Raw genomic sequence first — 15,654 nt, forward strand, 5'->3', positions numbered from 1 at the left:
ATCAGACGTGATTTGTGAGGTTTGGAGTTCAGTTAGTTTGTAGCAGATAGACCATTTTAGAAAGACAAGGGTAAAAGAGAAAGGTGATATTTACATCTTTGAAAGACAGAAAATTATCAGGTGACAGATCATATTATGTGTATGTATATGCATGGTACAAATGCTAGCTCTACTGAGCCCATGTTTTCTGTTTCCAGTATAATTGTGATTTTTAGCTCATGCTCATTTTTGCAGGTATTGTGTGGGTTTTCTCTAAGATACAGAGCTGAGTATTAGAGAGAGGGTGATTATTCTGTGAAAAATGTTCATCCATTGGCAACTACCTAATCCTTTATAGATTGTCTAGATGAGTCCATTCTGCTGTGAAGTGTTTGCTTAGTTTTCCTGACATAATTACCCTGAGAGCATCTGATGTGCTGGCTGAAGAATATAACATGCTTGGATGTGCAAGAACAAGTCTGGCAGGATATTTAGGGTAATACTTTGGGTTTGCTCATGGATATCAGAATCCAGGCACATGCATATGTCAGTTTTATGTCTGTCATGAAGCAGCCTTTGCCAGCAATGTGCAGGCTTACACACTGTGCAAAGGGAGCCACTGGACTGAATTTGCTCATTGAGAGCTGCAGGGCTGAAGTTTGGCCCCTGTGGTTTAACAGATGCTTTGGGACAGATGGACGGGTCTTTGTGCCTTTGCAGACAGGATGTGCAGGACTCTCTTCTGAGAATGGATCAATTCTTCTCCAGGAAACCCAGTGTCAATCAATGTCAAGTGAAATAGGAGCAGGCTGTAGTCCATCATTGCCATGCTGTATTAATCTGTCTCTTTCCCCAGAGGACAGTCAAGAAGAGCCATAAAGAGGTCAAGCAGTACTGGCAAAGTATGAAAACCAAGTGAGAGAGCAGGACCTGCCTGTAACTCCGAGGTATATTTATACTTAATATTAATAAACAATGATCCATCCATGTAGATGGAATTACAGCTAATAACTGCTCTGCTCTTTGGGCTAATTACTTCAAGCTGGTGCATCTCTGACCATGCTAGGCAGTTTTTATTTAGAGCACATTTTGGCTAAATTTAGATATTAGTTGTCACAAAGATGTGAGGAAATAGAAACAAAGATTGTGGGGATTAAATATAAATTTAATAAATTTAATAAATTTAAATATAAATTTAAGACCTAGGCTTCTGAAGAGATTTTTGGCATGTGTTAAGTCACTTGATCTCTGAGAACTGCAGGTGCCCTCAGAGTGCTCTTGTTACATGCACATATCATGGCCCATGGGATGCCTTGGCCATGCCAAGAGTTCTGAGGCTCCTTGACTGCTCCAAAATATCAAACCTTGCCTGCTCCTGTCCACTGTACCAAATTAGTGGCAATAATTTCTTAGCTCCTCTTTTTTCAGGGAGCTGCCGTGGGAGGATAAATAGAGGTGAAGAAGAGGGTTTAAAGATGTGACACTGTGAAATATGAATGACCACCTTTCCCCTCTGCTCATATAACAGCTCTCTCTTCCTATGCAAGGCAAAGTAAAACATGCTGTGAAACATCTGCTCTTATCAGCTTGGCACTTTAGCGTCTGAATGGAGTCTCAAAATGTCTGAATAAGTATCAAGTCCCATGGATATGTCACTAGTTGACTTGGGTTTTGATTTTAACTTTATGTTGGTAGATCAGTTTGATCCTCTTATGTCCTGAGAACATCAGACACCGCACACTTCATTCTGACAATTTGTCCCAATAGTTACTGTCTAGGATTTTCCTTCTCTCATTCACAGAGACCACAATCAAAGAAAAGGTCCTCAAAGGACTCTTGAGCCCTCTCTGGCTCTTTCTCAGACACATGCAAAACATAATGAGCACATAATCTGCAATAGCTGGACTTTATGGACTGAAATGTGCACAGACAGAAGGGATATGTCCCCAGAACCCCTCCTCGTGGACTGTCCTGCCATTATAATTTTTTTTCTGTGGGAGAAATTTGCTTGAACATCCTGGAACAAAAGCTTCTTGTTTGCTCTAGTGTGGTATTTCTGCTGGCTGGGGGACTGAGCTGTCCTGGAACTGATGGAGTTTGGTCTGTGATCTCTTGAAGAAGGAGTAAATAGACAAACAAAGAATCTGAGGTTCAAGAAAATGTGTGACAGAATCAGCTACAAGGATATCTTCCACTTATACAATGAAGTCCACTTCTTGTCCACTTAAAACCACAACATTGTGTTAATAGTTTTTCCAAAGGTGAGTGGACTCCAGGGAAGTGTCAACTCTAGGGATGGTTAAGCAGAAATGGGACCTGGCATACCACAAGAGAACCAGGCAGTCAAGCATGTTTGCATTGAAACTTTGGGACAAGCTGGGGTCCCTCTCTCTCTCTAAGCACAGCAGGGCCACTTTTGATTTCACATACACCCACCATGTTGACTCAGCTGGGATGTGATTCATGAGAAGGGATTGGAAATGGGCTGATGAAGCTGGCAGTACTTTATGGGGATGCAAGATGCTAGGGAAGCTATGGATTCAGCTATTGAAGGGCTGAGCTGACCTTGCTCCAGGAAGAGAAATTAGCAAGCAGATTAAGAATCCTTTTAAGAGTGGCCCGTGCTCATCTGCCTCACTAGCTCAAGCTGTCTATGAGCTTCAACTCTTTTTCACACGGCATAAATAAGGGTATAAGTTACAGGCATCCACTGGCCTTGGCTTTTAATTTCCAGTAGTGCAGTAAAGCTCCCATGTGGGATTATTTGTAGATGTATTATTTCATGTATTATTCTATTCAAACATGAAAAAACTAAAAGCAATATGGGTGGGGTAGACATTGATTTTGCTCTGTTCAGAGGTGCAGTGAACTCTGACTTCTGACACTTCCATATGGACATGAGAAATACCACAAGGTGACATTGTTCTTCAGTAGAGGAGATGGCACTTTATGGACTTCCTTGCTACCAGTGCAATTGTTCCAACTGTTCATAGGATGAAGGTGCTGAACTGAGTCCAATATTTCTGACAGAATAATGTTCATGAAAGCCCTGTACTGTGACTAGAGAATTCAATGTTCAGAAGAAGTAATTGATTCTTTATAGGGCAGACAACATATAAAATAAATAAAACCAGCGTCAGCTGTAGTGCCTGGGTACAGGAACATTCAGAATGTTTAACAAGATGTTCCAGGTTGTGCTATATGAAGCATTTACATGGTTTTCCCTTGGCATACTATGTCCATGTTGAACATGATTCAAGGCCAAAAGCATCTAAGTTGTTACAAGGTTTGACTTTGGGGCATGCTGAAAGATAGAATACTTCAGTCTTCAGTAGTCCTGACATATAGTTGTATGAATTAGTTCACCCTAATGACATAAATTCCTGTACTTTGGATACTTTTACCTAGGATTGTTGGGGCATTATTACTTCATCAGTGTTTCAGAACTCTGTTATTAAACAATCAAAAGTCTTGAAATAAAAAATTACTTCAGAGATTAGAAAACTGAAACAGAAATCACTAGAATGAACTTGTAGGAGTAATATCTTCATTTCCAGGCATAAAATCAGTTGGCCAAATGAATACATATAAAACATTGAAGAAAAAAAAAATCCCAATTATTTTATTTATTTTATATAATAATTTACTGTTATTTTTATGATCCTCTTTAAAGTTTCTGGCAATCTTCATATACAGCATCGAGTTTTCTCGAGCATTTTGCCTAATTAGTTTGCAGAGGACTGACAGCTGACATGACTTCCATTAATCAATTCTGATACTCTACATTAACTTTTCTTTTACCTTGTGTATTAATTCAGTGCTGAGGGCCTGTCAGGAAGTGGTTGAGAATCCCTCTGGGATTGTACATTTGCTTGAAGCTGAAGTGTAGGAAGATAAATCATGTGAATTTCTGACACTTCTCAGTGTTTGTCATTAAGCTTTTGGAGCAATTAAAGTCTGACAGTTCAGCCACACAGATTCATTTGTTTTGCTCAAAAATGAAATGCAAGAATTGTTTTTTTAGCAAACAGAATCTTTGGGGTTTTTTTTCCCTGGATTTTTAGCTTCATTGATAAACAGCTCATTTCCCTGCTTCATTGATTGTAGTACATGTCATGACAGATCTTTTTCAGTATATGAATTTTCATTACTTTTTATTTTTAATAATAATCAGGAGAATTGATTAGTGACAGAAAGTAAATAATAATAGCAATAGTAATAATAACAGTAATAATAATAATAATAATAATAATAATAATAATAATAATAATAATAATGGTTGCAGAAGCTATCATCAGTGAGAATTTGTGTGTTATTTTATTTTCCTTATATAAAATTAGAAGGATTAATTAAAATAACTTTCTTTGCAGTAGAGTGTCCCATAGAACCTAAGGGAACTGAACACCCATCTTCAGTGTGAGATATCTAACTTCTTTAAAAAATTTTCTTCTTCAACAAATGCAAGAACTCATACAATAGAAATACGTCATGACAGTCATGGCTTCTGCATCAACAAGCTGATGAGAAAGTTCTCCTTTCTTACCCTTTATTAGATGCATTCTCTGGTTTAACTCAAATGTATCAGTTTCTTGGATCGAAAGAAGTACAAAAACCTAGGTTCTCGATCTTGTGAGCTTCCCTTCTTCCCTCCCCCATGCCTCCTTCCTTGGTTCTCTTTACTTAGCTAAACTACTAGAAACAGAGATCTTATCAATGTGTTCGAGATCTAGGCTCAGATAAGGTACATCTCTCTTTCTCCCCCCACTTCTCCCTCCAAATCAATTTTTTATACATTTAAGCAGCTATAAAAACATTTCAAGTATGAATTTACACAGTCACAAAGATGTGATAACTCACAATATTTTTCTAAAAAAAATAAAGATAAAGAAGATAAAGAGATACATTTGGTAATTGAGTAACTCTTGGATGAGACTATCTTTGTGTAGATTTAAGTCAGCGTTCCCACAGTAAAACATCATTCCCACTGGCCTTTAGATAGATTTTACATTCTAGCCAGCTTACCATTTATATGACTTTTTTAGGAGTCACTGCACTTGGATTTTTACAGATCCAGTGACTGTCACATTATTTCTTGTGTATCAGCTGAAAAAAAGTCTCACATAACATAATGTATGTTCTATAAATAGAATTTCCATAATTAACAGGAGAAGACATGAGGACCTCTTAAGATCCAAGAAAATGTCATTTGTTGTCCCATTTTACATAAAGGAGCTTTACTAAAGTATATTTGCATAGCAGCACTTTTGACACATACATATATTTCAACATAGAAAGGTGACCATCCAAAAAGCACCTTACCTCATTTCATGTTCCAGAAGCAATTTTTGCATGAGTAGAAAAGGAGTTCAGTACAGTCCCAGTCATAATCTAACAGTTTTATTAAAAAGGAGTTATTTTTTATGATTCAGAGGAGAAGATTGTTGAAATTATTAAATCTTTCATGTTAACTTAATTGCAAGCAAAAGGAAATACTCACAGTTGAAACACCAGAAAAGAATCTCCAAAAACTACCCAGCAAGTTTAATGTTTGATATTCACAGAATCACAGAATAGGTCAGCTTGGAAGAGACCGGAGTGGAACACTGGTCCAACCTCCCTGCTCAAGTATCATCAAGAATCATCCTGGAGCACATTGCATAGGAGTGTGTCCAGATGATTCTTACATATCTACAGTGAGAGAGACTCCACAACCTCTCTAGACCATCAGTATGCACAATGTTTTTGAGAGGAAACTTTTTTTAAAAAAATTCATATATTTTAACTTTGTTGTAAAGAAATTATAGGAAAACCTTCCTGTGGCTACTTCCTCTGCTTATTAGTGAAAATGTATAGCCTAGTAGACAGTCTGTACCACCTGCAGAGAGCCTTGAATATATTAAAAAACTCCCCCAAAACTTCAGCATATGAATTTAAAAAATAGATGCTAAAACCCCTGAAACTTCACTTAAATGAACAAACAGTGAACAGTCATACAGAAAATACTCAAATCACAGCCTTACACTGATTCAGCCACAGAGTTGAGGCAACTGGAGCCCTATTGATCAGCTATGTTTTGTATGCCATTCTCCAGCCCTACTCACACAAATCTGATCAGACTAAATCACTAGATGTGATGGGAAAAGTGTTTGAGCTTTTTCCCTACTGCAAGTAATTTCCTGGAGTTTGTCATATTACTTGAGTAATTAAGGGTCAATTATTTAGGTGAATAAAAACATGAAAAACTGGAAATCATTTGATTCAGTTGAAAGAGAAAGATCAAGATTATAAATAAAGCCTACAATTCACAGAATATGATGGATTTAATAATAATTTAGAGAAACTGAGCTGGTTTGTATTTTGGATGGGAGCATTAAATGATGAAAGCAGCTTATTAGGGCATGCTAATTCATGTGCAAAAGGGAGACCAGTGTAACAATGGATGATATACTCCAATCTCAAAGCTGGTTGTAAGGCATGATTTACATCCACACTGGTTTGTAAGAGCAGGGAAAAACAGCTAACCTCACTGAGAAGATACACTCATCTATAATATGTTAATGGAAGAGATGGTATTTTGATAGCTAATTTTTGAGATTTAATTTGAAAGTAATTTTCAGCATTTGTTTCAGTCTTACCATCCCCAGTGACTCAAAAAAACCCCATTTGCTTCTCTCATCAGGCATTGGGTTGAGACACTTCTGAAATCAGATAGCTAAGAGTGAAAATGTATCCCACACATAGTCAAAGACACGTTGTTGCAATAGGGAATTGGAGGACCAAAATTTATGTGCTTTTCAAAAATGGATATCTTGGTGCAAATAATTGGCAAGGATGTAGAGATTAATTGATTGAGGGAAACCAATGCAATATGGACTTAGTGTGGTTACCTTTCTGTGGGGGGTGTGGGGTTGCAGTAGAACTTGGATGGACAGGACATAAATTTTTTTAAGAAAAGACCTGAATATTAAATGTTGCTGGTTTTATATCAGATAAATGTATTAAATATGCAATTGTAAAGTTTCAGCAACATTTATTTCAGATGTGTCTGGGGCCTTTGAAACAAAACCTAATCTCTTTAATAAATCATAAGTAATTATTCCAGCTACCACAATTATAGGAAGTTTTTTGCTTGAGTTTTTTGCTTTGTATGGCTAGTCAGCCATAAAGATACTAACTCTTCAGGATGAAAACAGAGCTGAGCTGTGGGGCCCAAAACTCTGTTGACTTCAGCAAGGCTCTGGGCTTTCTGTAGAACTGGGAGCTGATGAAGTGAAACAGCATTTCCAAGTAAGCTAAAAACCTGAGACAAAAACTGAAATGCACAAATTCCCTCCATGAAGAAATAGTTACGGTGTTTATTGCACTTCCAATGCCTGCTCTAATTTTTGTTCTGGCTGTCATGGTTGGGTTATCTACATTTTCTTATTTTCCATTTTATGTCCTTGAATTTTAAATATTAAATGTGATATTTTACTGAACTGGTAATCATTTGTAGAACCATGAAATGATGAAGTGTAGTGGCACTGAATTACATGGGCCTAGAAATATAGGTTATACACACGTTTCCTAGGGAATACAAAATCCTAGAATTATTTTCCTTTTCATTGTATACACAACTGACTCTGTTAATGTTCATTATTCCAGTTCTAATCTACTTCAGAAAAATCTGTATCCTAGAGGAGAGACCCTTTGATCAAACCTGATTAAATCTTTCCATCAGCTTCTTCAGCCTATAGAAAAGAATTCTGAGTACCTGGAGAAATCTGAACTTCTCTTCAAAAGCTTTTGGAGCATAATTTGATTCAGTCAAAGCTATCTCCATAACCCTCTACAAAAATAAGAGAATTCTGAAGTGTTTGAAAAGGAGCAAGGTTTAGTTTTTCTACTGCCAGCTAGGAAGGCGTAGGGAAGTTATACTTATCAAATAAATTTTGTAGAGTGTATAGTTCTTCCACAGAGCTAAAATAACATTCTTTTGAAAAAGTAAATGTAAAAGTTGAAATGACAAAATAATATTTCTTAAACACTGGCTTTTTCTTAAATGCATGTATTTTCTTTAAGTTGCCAAACTGGCTATTTTTTTTTATTAGTACTTTAATGTACTGAAAGGTGATCACTCCAGGACAGAATCTAAACAAAATAGTTGAGGGTATGTAAGCATATTTTTTTCTTATGGTCATTTTACCTGGGACACCTCTGAAGACTTTTAGCAAGACTGATGATGAAAGGAAGGTGAAAAAAAATTGTGGTTACTCACAGTACTGGGAGAACTCTTCCTCAGCAGAGAAATGTTGGAGTCTGAGATACAGAGTGTGTGCCCTTGTTTCTAATACTTAGTTCTAGGATTCAAAGAAACACTGATTTTCATATAATATGAAATTCATGAGCATGTTTTCATGGGGATACATGAGAACAAATGCTAAAGTTAGATAGAAAAAGTGTAAGGGTGTAGATTAGAAAGTTTTTTAAATCACTGAGCGAAAAAGTTAGTTTAGAGAACAGGAGACAAGATGGAGGATTTAGGGTGTTGTCTCTTGTCCTTCTTTCTTCTTCATGTTCTTCTCCTAGGGGTTTTTGGGTAGTAGTAAGTGACTGGATAGAAAATACCGTAGTGCAGCACACAGGTGTTTGGTCATTGGGTCACTAAGAAAAATAATTTAGTTGGCATCTGTTAATTGGGTAAATGGACATATAAAAGACCTTGAAGAGGATCTTTGTTAGCCATTTTACCCCTTTTCTATCATAGTGCACATAGCTCCTTGTACCTTGTAATGCTGATAAGAAAAAAATAAACTACTGAGACCAAACAAGAGAAAAATAGCCTTCCTCTCGTCAATCTTCAGTTCAAAGGGAAAAAGAACCCAAATCCAAAAGTCTTTAACGAGACAGAGAAAAACAAAGCATGCAGTTAAAAGATGTTTCAGAATAGACTTTGGCTTATATTAGGGGCGTCTTGCACTTGTGGACAAGTTAAGGGAGTTAAACCCCTGTGAATTATGTGTACAATAATTAGGGATAATTGATGTTGCATCAGCAGTTATACTGCTGAGGTTGCAATGATGTCCAAATAAAAGTGGACAGAGTGGTCACAGTATAAGATACCGCTCAATGTCTGAATCACAGTAAGTGAAATGATTGTGTGAAAGCTTAACCCTCTGCTGTCATGAAGAAGGCAGCTTAGCTAATATCACCTCAGCCTGGCTGCTCATTCTTTTCAGTTTCAAAATCTCTGTTGTGTAGCCTCAGATACACAACAATCAGTTTGTTTGAGGCAGTGGGTGGAAAGTAATTAGAAAAGGCCTTTGTTTTTTGCATCTGTAATTAACAATTTCAGACAGAAAAAATGTCAGAAATAGAAATAGTAAATGATCCTGTTCTGCCCCAGGCAGGTGGTTAAGAAACTCAGAGAGAGAGATCATGCAGGGTTCTGTCTGGATCTCAGTAGGCAAGGCTTAGTAATAAATGGCTTAATAAAATAACAGTTTAGATGGAATAAGAAGAATATTATAGTTACAGTTAGTGGTATATCTCATGACAATATGTGGCTGAATTTTTGCCAGTGTAGAAAAGCTAGTAAAAATTTGTAATCCAGTTAAAAACATAACTTCTTTGCAACAAAATATTAAAATATAAATATTTATATATTATAAAAATCGTAATGTATTATTATTCCTACGTCTCTGTGTTCTCTGAAATTATGTTAGAAATGGATGGTGAAAAAATAGCTGGAACTACCTTGAAAGAAGACTAATGCTAACTGCTTGCTTTCAGAAGCTGGTTTCCTCTGTAGTCTCCTTCAATTAGCATGAAACCATCATGGAGATACAATTATACTTCATTAGGGATCCGTGTATCCAGGAAATGAAGCAGTCCATTCTCTAGACACTGCAGACAGTGACAAGATATGTGCTTTGTGGATCTAATCTGTTTTGCTTATGTCCCAGCCATGGATTGCAGCAGTTTTTACAAAGATTGTCTAATAGTTTTGTTTAGTCATATTTTCTACTCACGCAAAAATGACTCCACCACTAACCATTTCTGTTGTGTTTTTTTGTAATTTTTTTCTAAGAAAACAAGTATTCCATAGGAAGATTAGAGACAATTCATGTTACAGGAACTCAGCATGTTACAGTGGCAAATGCCTCTGACAAAGTAATGATTTATGAACTTACTAGGATAGAAAACAAGAGAGTGACTTATGGTTATCTTTCAGCAGACTGAGAAAGCCACAGACTAACTGGCATCAAGCAAAGTTTAAAAATTGCTCACAAAATCTGAACAGATTGTTCTAAACTTTTTGCTCTTCTGCATTCATGAAGGCCTAGTGCTTTGTTTGGAAAGAAACAAATGTGTTCTCAGAAGCTGAGTCATTTAACTGAATTTTCATTGGTGTGTTCAGGGACTAGTGCTTCAGAATAATGTCCTTAATTAATGACTTCTGGATGGAAGACAAAGTAGAATGAAATTAGAGTCATTCAAGATTCTGACAGCAATAGCTTGAAAGTCACCTGCTACAGGATTTCTGAACAGCTCATGAGAAAACAAAGATTCTGTCACTTTAAAAAAAAAAATTAAATGTTTCTGTGAAAAGTAGAGACACATGTTTGTACATGATTGTATGAAGAAGTGATAGGTAGGTTGCTTAGCCTGTCACATATCCACAGTTGTGGAATTTATAGGCACAGGTTGAATTTTCAGGCTGGAGATGTCAGGCAACCAATATTTGGAGTGATAGATACTGCAAACTGGGAGCTTTCAGATGAAAATCACAAAACAAAAGTCAGTACAAGAAACATTTCATTGCCATCATATGCAGATTTTGGAATGGATGGATAGGATTTCTGCTCATACTGAGGACCTGTGTAACCAGTGTGACCAGTAACACAATACCAGGGTGTGATACAGGGACCCAGGATGGGGGAGGGGGGGGGGGGAATAAAAATCAGGCTTTAAAAAAAAACTTAGTTTCAGACTGATTTCTCAAACTTGTGCATCCTGAGTGAGAAACCTGCCTGTGGGAATTAAACTAGTACCTTGATCTCATATCACTTTTCACTGGTTTGCAATATTAGGCCACCTTGAGACAGGATAACTACTCATCCAGCATTGATGTTCCTGTCATTGCTGTGGGCTACACGGATCCAGGGCTTGCATCATGGTATTCTCTCTTCCAGACAACTAATTTGGCAAGCAGTTCTTCTGTGACAGGCAGGCTCATTTTCTGTCTCCTATTTCAAAAGGCTCTGGCTTTGCTAACTTCCAGAGAAGTTTGGGTTTTTTTTTTAATCTTGAAATTCACACTGAAAGAGTAACCACCTGTTTCCCCAGATGCAATGGTTGTGTCTCAGAATAGAATCTTGCCAAGAGACAGTTGTTACAGCTCTGGTTGAAAGCTGTGGGTAGGTACTTAGTACATTCACAAAAGGAAAAGAGCTAGAAAAAAGACATTTCTGAGAGAAATTTGAAGTGATACTATGTTGCAGCAATGAGATAATTTTTTTCATTGCTCTGGTAGAAAAAACTACAAGCAACATTTTATTTTTTTTTTATGCTGATGTCACTATTCCTGGACCTAGAAATCTCTCTCTTTCTGACTTCCCCTTTACCCATCATCACTCTCCTGTCATCACAGAACTAATGCACTACCACTGCATATTCCCTAACAAGAAAAATGAAGCACTTAATTTTGCACCCCTTTCAAATTCAATTGTTAGACCTCACCTTTCCTCTTTTGGAAGGAAACCTCCCTTAGAAAAAAAAAATGTGAACAAGCCCTAACCCCTTCAAATAGTACAAAATAATAGAAAACCCACTGATAAAGTCAGAATACAACCTGACACCCTCCTAGGTGTTCGCCAGGCTACCTGTGGTGTTTTGAGTCTCTGATTATATCCAGGTAGGAATGCTTGGCTCCTCCCCCTGGGTGGAGCATCTCACAATGGGATGATGTCATTTTATCAGTCATGCAGTGAGACTCAATGGCCCATTATCAGAAGTATGTAACAGTAACAGAAGCCACACCTGGTTTTAGCAGCTGGCCCATTAACAGAAGATATCCCCCAGTTATGAGGGATGGGTCATGAAAGAAATAAAGAACACTACCCCAGCTGGTTTCAACAGATGGTAATAGAATACATAATTTTGCAATGCATCTTGCATTGCAACCCAAGACAATTTTGATGGATGAAAATACTAAACACTACATGAATCATCAAAATTTTAATAGGTGGTATAGCATGAACTTCAATAAGTATAATACCTGTAAAAATAAAAGATTTTGAAAAAATATTGGAAATTCTTATGACAAAAGTGGCTGTTGTGGAAAGAGCAGGAGGAACAGCATACATTTGCTGTTAAATAAATAAATCACAACATACCGTTCCCCCCATCCTCGAAGTAAGGAAATTTTTTAATGCTGCTACTTATTTCTACTTAGCTTGCTTTCTTTTCATAGAGGAGAATAATTTTGCATAGTTGTTTTTTTTCAAAAGTAGCCTCCCCAAAGTTGTTTCTGTTTAGGTTAGTTCAGTTCTTATATCTATGGGTAGCGCAAAGCAACCACAATGTCTGATGGGGATCTTCTTTGATAACTCTAGCAATGAGGTAAACAAGACTGGGCCTATAGAGACTGAAAGAACTGATAATTATAGGACCCCATTAAAAGGACAACCATTGCTGCTGAAGTCCTTAACTAAGTGTTGGTGGATTAGGGAATCTATTTACGTGAGAACATCCAAGTTAATCAAGATTTATTTTAGGCTAACACAGAAGACGTTCAGATCCTGACAATCCTAAGGCATGCTTGTGGTCTAACAACCTTGGTTGTAGCCAGTGCATAAACCAGAGTGAGAGTTAATCAGAAATAATCAGAAGCCTCTGGTAAAAGGTGAGCTTTTGCACTCCTAGTCTTTACAAGGTGCTTTCCTATATCTCTGTAGGTTGGGGAGGGAATCCAGGAAGGGATGTTCCTTGCTGCTGCCAGTGCTGGCAATGGCAGGGCATCTCTGACCACTTAGAAGCCCTCAAAGCAAAGGAATAATAGATTAGACACAGAATGTTTGACAACTCTCTGTTGAGCTGATTTTTGTGCAGCCTTCTTCTGAAAGATGACTATATTTCAAGTGTGTGGACTTTATACTGCCCTGGGAAATAGAGAGTTAAATGTCAGCAGGGAATCAATCCGCTGGGAATAGTATCTGAAAGAGATCTGTTGTTCTGTAAAATGTGTTATTAGCTTAGATGGGTAAAAATGAAATAAATTTTTTAAAAAGGTACATTAATCCTTCAGAACATTGTGGGTTTTAAAGCAATTTTTATATTAATCTAGTGTAAAAATCCAAAAGTTCTTAAATTAGGCAGTACAGAGAATTTTAATTGGGGAGAAAGGCTATTGTTAAAGTGTATACACTCCAAAAATTAAATTTTCTACTTCTGTGTTCACATACATTTTTATCCCAGACAACACTACAAGGATTTGACATGGTGCTCGCTCAAAAGCAGGGTACAAGGATTTGCATATCAGTACTAAATAGGCTTTCCAAGGTAGGCGGTCTTGCAACTTAACACACAGTGGTGTATCATCATTCAATTTGGGTGAAAGATGGTACAAAACAGCATGAAAGCTTATTCAGAGATGTGGATTAAAATGAGAAAAAAAATAGTGTGTGGAAATGGTTTATATAACTGACTTCTGAAAAAGACATAAATTCACATTAATAAATCCCTTTCTTAAGGCTATTTTAAGATTCCTAGATAAATACTAAAAACTGTAACTCTCTCCTTATTTACCACTATAGTTGAAAACAAGGAATTTGTCCTTAAACACCCCCCAGTATTTATTTCTCATTGACTAGTTGAGCTAGCCACCCAATTCAATCAACCTTTTGGACAGGAAAAGTACCTGCCGCCTTTCCAAGAAAATTGTACTTATCTTGGTATTTTATACACCATTTGAGAAAAACTGAAGCAATTAGGGAATCAATTCAGGTGAAAGAGTGAAGGGATATGTAGTAATCTTGTTGTAATCTTTTAAATATTAAATTATGTCTTTGAGGAAAATTTTATTGTTTTATTTTAATACTCTTATATTTTTGTAGCCCTTGTTACTGTGCACTGGTAGCTGGAAAGGTGCTGTGTTTTGTCTGCAGCTGAGCAGAGCTAGTGCAGCACCAGTGCAGTCTCCCCAGTTTTCCATGCCCTCCACTACCTCCCTCATAGCTGGGGCTGGGCAAGATCCTGGGAGGGGGCAACTAGGCCAGCTGACCCAAATTGATATAAAAGCTCAGATATAAAAGCTAAGAAAAGGAGGGAGGGGGATGATTCCTAGGAAGTGCCAGACAGTGAATGCTGATGGAGGGTCAAGAAAAAAAATCTTTTTTTTTTTCTCTTTGTTTATGCATTCACAAACTTTCACTTTTGCTTTAGTGTCCAGGCCAGCCATTCAGAGTAACCCTGATATGTGGTGGCGCAGACATTGAGCACATAGAATGGCGTGAGTGGTCATCTAGCATTAGCATTTCTGTGAGAAATCACATGGATGCATTGTGCTACCCTGAGTTTTTCTTTTAATGTATCATGATTGTTCTCTTCTCTGTGGGCCCAGCTCTCAGGTCAGCCTCTGCTGTCTGTGACAGATGTGGCAATTTCAACATTCATTGAGGAAAATGCCGATACACCGTTATGTGTATACATCCAGATGGAGATCTTCCCTTTTATGGAAGGATAAAATAATGGTAAAGTCAAAATGCTGTTGCCCTGAAGTACCACAGAAGATCAGAAAAGAGGTCATTGAGACAAGGAAACTTAAACATTTTAAGACAACACGAGAAAAATTAATTGATGCAAACCAAGTTATGTCATTAGGATTTCTCACACTGACTATTGGATTCAAGCAGTAATAGGAAATCAATGAGAACATTTGAATTCAGTGGAAAATGCACCTATAGTCAAAGAGTAATTTTCCATCAGAACTGGGTTTTAGTAGCTAAATTTCTACTGTTACCAATATTTATAATTATTACTTCTTAATTTGCATGTATTTTTTTATGTGCAAAAGATTTGTTCCTAAAACTCTCCAAACAGTAACAGTGAGGTATTACTAGAAATATCATAATTTTGGTGTCTATCTAAATGTTGAAGTTTTCAGCAGTGGAGCTATGGTCTGAATTTAGAGGATTAAGTACTTATCCCTGTACAAAACAGCTTTGACTGATTCAAAGGTTATCTCCCCATATCAATATGATTTGCCTCATTAACATTATACCATTGATTCCTTGTCATAGCACAGGATTAGAGTTGAAAATCATCTGGAGTTTCAAAACACCTGCTGTATGGGCTCATCAAGCCATGATGATGGGTTTTTTTTTGGCTCCTTGATGCTTTTACATTCCTAGAAATCAATTTAGTTTCTGACTATAGCTTTTATTTTTTTCTGCATGAATGCCATTCTAGTCTTAAAAACAGAGATTTACAATTACTGTATTCAAAAGCCTTGATGTGGATTCAAAATAATGCTTCAATTTAGGTTTGACAGTGGCTACATTCATGGGAATAACTGATTTGAAGTGACTCTTGCAGAATAGGAAAGGAAGGTGTATTTTAAAAATTCAGTTATTCAGTAGAATTAATGATTGTGACCTCAGTTCAGAAAATCATCAAGCAAAAATTTCATTGAAA

Source organism: Poecile atricapillus, chromosome W, assembly GCF_030490865.1.
Source record: "Poecile atricapillus isolate bPoeAtr1 chromosome W, bPoeAtr1.hap1, whole genome shotgun sequence".
Taxonomy (NCBI): Eukaryota; Metazoa; Chordata; class Aves; order Passeriformes; family Paridae; genus Poecile; species Poecile atricapillus.